Here is a 6,000-nt window from a genome sequence, read left to right on the forward strand (position 1 = left end):
TCAGGCCTTCGCGTGGCAAACCCAGCATTACCTACTCGACCCAGATTCGCTTCTTAGCCTTCGACATATTCCAGCGACTCGGTTGCAGTTCTTAACCGATTCAGTCCAACCGGCCGAGGTTTTTCATCTTGAATTTGGCTCAGACTAGACCGACCGGCCTAACTGTTAAATTGACGATTGAATCAGAGGTTTTCTCACCCTATTTTTCAGCCTATTTGATTTATCCAGGCTTAAATTTCGAACCCGTTATGCTTACAGTTTCATCAATCATATAGATACCTATCAACCAAGCTTGTCCACCCTGAATGGTGATCCATACCTATCTTGGCAAGACCCACACACTCTTTTGATTAGGCACTTTTAGGTTTAAATTTATTCACATTCTTCTTCCACTACACTACACTTTATGGCTTCGTCACCCTCCAGGTGTCGGCCAACACAACTCGATTCGAAGTCCAAGTAGACATTCCGGGTCGGGGTGTGTCAGCAGGTCATAGACTTGATAAATGTTGTCACACAGCAGACAACTGTTGGAAACTTTAAGTAAACATTTCATTGTCCGACATTGGTCACCACCAAAAGGTTCTCTCACTTTATAAGACTTTGTCCTTATTAGAAAGTGATTGCAGTGATGGACCATTGAGAGCAAATTTGGGCTCAACCTTGGGTTTGGGCTTTGAAGTGTGATAATTAATTAGTAATTAATATATATTTAATATATAATTAATTATCAAAAGATGAGCCTTGGGCCTTGGGGCTCTTGGGCTTGGGCTCTAATAATTAAATTCAATAATTATTTTAATTTATTAAATTAATTTCAAATTTAATTAATCTTTTTATTTTTCAACAGATTCATCTTTTCAGATGAAGTCTGAGAGTATGAAAAACATATCTGTTGTGAACAGGCATATGACCACAATAAATACATATATCTGCATATCATTCAACCCACTGAAAATCATCAATCCATACAGACAAAACATCATGAGAGTACCACAAAGATATTCGCCAGAAGTCTAGTTTTCTAATGCTGGAATCTCGACTTAGATCGTTGAATCCTGGTGAAGAGACGTCCATCAGAGTAAGGATGAAATTTTGTTTCAAGGATATTGCGGTACACAAGCCTCGATCTTCAACTTTTCTGTTTAATAATAATTTCATTTTACTTAATTTTGTTTTACTTATACTCTGCTTAATTATCTATTTGTATTTATTATTAATTATTAGCATATATAAATTTATCATTGATTGTTGATATTTATCCAACAACAACCTTGGTGAGTCAATACCTTGAGCACATCGAGACGCAACGCACTCCTGACAAGGTGTCTCAAAGCAGGACGAGGGCAGATGATGACGTTTCTTCCAATGGCATCCCGACAAGTAGCCATTCAACCAGCCACAAACCTAGTGTTTTGGCAGTGTACACTCCCACATCGAACATTTATTTTTGCCTTAGAGCTCAGAGAAGCGTTCACTTCAGATTTGGCATGCTGGCAAATGTACATTCATGATTGGGCCAACACATTGAGACCACATACGAAGCATTTTAAAGGGATATAACCAGCATGAGCATGTCACTCTTTCACAGACAAGATCAAGTGGACGAACCCATCTAGCAAGTCCAACATGCCTCATTTCACCTTCTTCAAGGGAGACAATGATCCAAAAAAACACCTTAAACACTACTGCAGTGCCTTGATCCTCTACAATGACGTGCTCATGTGCAAGATTTTTGCTACTGTTGTGAAATCCCATCCCCATATTTCACTATTTAAAATTACGTATTTCGTATTCTTAGTTTTGATGAGTTTATAATTACGGCGTATAGATTTTTTGTCGATAAGTAAAAGGACGAAAACACCTTTAATGAACTAAAAGAACTTTTCAAGGACGTATTTAATTCCTATATGTTTTGTCACTTTTATTTACATATTTGGATAGAGCTTGACCTCATGAGTGCGTAGGCAAAAACCGTTCGTGAAACGGAGTTTTAATGAAGGAGAAATTAGCGGTTAAATACAGGGGTAAAATAGTAATTAACCACTAATATGGAGCAGCAATCTGAGTGCCATGTGTATGGATGAGATGGGAAGAAGAGAAGAGAAAGGAGGGAAATGAGGGGAGAAACTAGCAAATCAAAAAGGAGAGAAATGAGGGAAATGAGGGGAGGGAGGAACCAGCTAACTCGGACCCCTTTCGACCAAAGTGACCCGACTCGGTCTTGCCAGAAATTATGATGCCTTTCACAGCGTTTCTCTAACGAATCACGAGGAACCATCAATACCAAATAACTTGGCATCGTCCCAACTTTTATTCCCACATAAACTTGACGGCTTTTGGTCGCGATTTCACGATGTCTTCTCTGGCACTCACGACGGCGATTTTGTCATTCTAGCTTTTCCCAATGCTTGCTACCACCTCCACTCATCTATCCTCGAATTTAGGAGCAAGACCCACCCACGGTTCAAGGCATCGGAGTCCAGGTAACGTCAATTTGACGATCACCTATTCTAGGGTTTTCCAGTGAACCGTGTCAGATTTCAGGTATTTCCCGACCGAATTGGACTTCAGCTTAGGTATGAAAGTTCTTCCCCTTGTTGTTTTCTAAATTTTTTAAAATTTGGTAATTTTTAGAATTAGTCCGAAAATTAGGTTTCCGTTTAACAAAAATCGCTGCACACGGCAGCTCGTGGCCAGTGGGCCAACTTTATATTTCTAGGCTAAATTCCATATTCTTAATTCAATTTTGACATTTGTTTGATGTGATTTCGTTGTTTGAGCCTAGTTTCGTAGATTTCCACCCCTTGACCTTTATAGTAAACAATGAACCGATCGTTAGATCGTCACCATATTTTAGTATAGATTTGTATGTATTATTTTAGGACCTTAAAAACTTACGAATTGGAAATCTGATGGGTGGATCTTCCTAATTGATTTACTAGGGTTGGTTTTGCTCTAGGTGTTCTTAATCGTTCTTTAATACTAGTATTACTTGAGACTAAGTAGGGCTTGGTGGGCCTATATTGGTCAGTGAGCTATCCTAAGTAATATATACCTCGGTTTATGTGTATGGGACGCTTTGTTGCAATATATATGTGTATTTATCTTCTTGATAATATGAATGATATGTAAGAAAACTATTATGACAATGTGAGTCTAGAATCCCTTTAGAAGTATTCTGTAGAACTTATATGCTTGTGTGACATGTTAGTTAATGGCCATGAGAAGTTGATAGTGTAGATGTCTACGTGGTAACTTATAGGGGTTGAGTAGAGGTAGGTTGTGTGTTAAACTTACTACACCATGTAGCAGTGGTACATGGATGGTTCTGCTTGGTATATCCGTGATGGGGGACCATACGTATTTCAGGGGTGATCATGCTTGGTATATCCACGATCAGTGTTCGAAAAAACGGCCTAGGCGGCCGCCTAGGCGCTAGGCGGGTTGGAACCTTGGCGACTTTGTGCAAAACGGCTGGAAAAATCGGGTTGGCTCTAGGCGGCGCCTAGGCGGGCTAGGCGGGCTAGGCGGCTGGGCGGTTTTTTTTTTTTTTTTTTTTGAAATTAAAAAAAAAAAAAACTTAGATTAAGCCTAATTCTAACATTTGACTCGTTTAGCATTCGAACATTTGACTCGTTAATTTTATCCTATGAAAACTTGTTCTGAAGTATACCATATTATTATGATTCGCAGATGTGAACTTGTTTTTGAGAACTGCTTTGTTCTAGAAGAAAATGTTCTCGGGCAGGAAGGAAAAAGTGTAGTGATGCTTTTATTACAACTTTGTTATTGGAAGGAAAGATCATTTGGATTGGTTGCATGTTAAAATTCGCAGCAAGAATTGATATGTTAGTTAACTTATAACCTGATTTCTCATCTGTCATATGGCTTCTGAGCTGCTGTTTAGTATTAGGGTGATCAAAATTTACCATTAGCGAAGACTTTCACCATGGGACTTATTCCTGTATTGCTGGAACTGCTCAACCAGACTTGTTCTGGTAATATATGATGCCAACAGTTTTGTTGCGCCACTGGCCTCCCAGATTATCACCTAAAGAAAATAGACGACTTTATGAATTACTTCATTTATTGAAAGAAATATTTCTTTTGTACATTTTCTACCTATTTTGTAAGAGTCACTATGCACTTATTCACAGGATATAATAAAATTTACCTAAATCCGCCTAGGCCGCCTAGGCTCCCGCCTAGCCGCCGCCTAGCCGCCTAGGCGCTAGGCGCTAGCCCGCCGCCCGACTAGCGCCTAGCGTTTTTTAGAACCTTGTCCACGATGGGTGATCACCACATATATGATTAGATTATGCTTATGGTTTTGCTTGGTTTATCCACAATGGGGACCATACACATTTTATGAGTGATCATGCTTGGTATATCCGCGATGAGTGATCACTGCTTACGTTATTAGACTATGCCTATGGTTCTGCTTGCTTTATCTGCAATGGGGGACCATACGCATTCTAGGAGTGATCATGCTTGGTATATCCACGATGGATAATCACTACCTAGAGTTAGGATGTGGTCCTGCTTGGTATATTCACAATAGGGGACCATACGTATTTCAGGGGTGATCATGCTTGGTATATCTGTGATGGGTAATCACTGCCTGCACACATAGATTCTGCCTATGGTTCTGCTTGGTATATCCACAATGGGGGACCATACGTATACTATGGGTGATGAGGATTAGTTATACTTGGAACGTTTCGGTAGGTGCCATATTTTATTCGGATTCCATTGAGTGGTCCATAATCCTTGCTCTTGCTCATTTCCACAAAGTTAGTATGGAACCCTAGATTTGAGTAAATGGGGATTAACCACAGTAGACATTGTGAATATAAATTAGATTTACCATGTTATTACTTATAATCCAAGTAGGGAATTATGTAGAGTTCTTTAATTAAATTCATGAAATGATATGTTATTTCATTGATTGATTAACGTAGTTAGATGTTAAGATCGTGCATTTTTTTATTCATGGAATTGATTAATTGATGTGATTATGGAATGACATTGGATATGATTGTTATTATTATGATTAGATTAGTCGATCAATATGGCTTGAGAATAATATTGTGCTTCGTTGGTTCTTTGACATGCTATATGATGTGGACTGAGGTATCATGTTGAAAACATAATGATTTATATGATGGATGGAATGAAAATCTTGAATGTCATGTGAGTTTGTTATGTAGCTCTAAACCTAGTAATTTCATGCTTATCAAGTTCTAATAATTGAGGAGTGATATGCCTTTCTACTTGAACGTACTGTGATAAACGTTGGAGTATAGTGAATGATAAACTACGAATGGCTTGATCCCTTCTTAAGGTACATAGGCAATCTAACGCAAAGGTTAGATGCAGCCATGAAATAGAGGAAATGACTGCATGGTTAAATCATTGATTATTTTTGGTCTTGTCTCGGAGACGAGACATGATAAATAAACAGGGATGTGCTACATCACGTGTTGATGTTGGACGTATGTCGGGATCGGGGCGTGACAACAATTCTACAAGGCGAGGCGTAAGATTGGTACACCCTATAGCCACGGTCAATCCCGTTCAACGAACTTCCATAGTTTTCACTGAGGAATATTTGTCCTATTGAATCAAGAAGAAGTATTACTACATGTCTAACATCAAGATTGGCTCGAAAAAGATGCTCCACAATAGCTAAAGCAACATTCTTGGAAGGATTTCTGGCCGAATGTCTTTTATTTGGAGAACTGATCATGTGTGAGGATTTAACCCTGGCAAACTCGTATGCTTTGGCCCATAAACATGCACTTTGTATGATGTCAGGTGAGCCAATAATGCACCTAAGTTAACCTCGAAATGACTCAAAGGTCATTTAGAAGAAGATGGACGAGAAGCAATCCAACAACAAAAACAAGCCAAGAAATAAATGCAGGAACTAGGGGTGGGCACGGGCCGGGTCAGGCCCAAATTTGGAGGGACCGGGCCGGACCCGCTTAAAAAGAA

The sequence above is a fragment of the Malus sylvestris genome, chromosome 4, assembly GCF_916048215.2.
Source record: "Malus sylvestris chromosome 4, drMalSylv7.2, whole genome shotgun sequence".
NCBI classification, from domain to species: domain Eukaryota; kingdom Viridiplantae; phylum Streptophyta; class Magnoliopsida; order Rosales; family Rosaceae; genus Malus; species Malus sylvestris.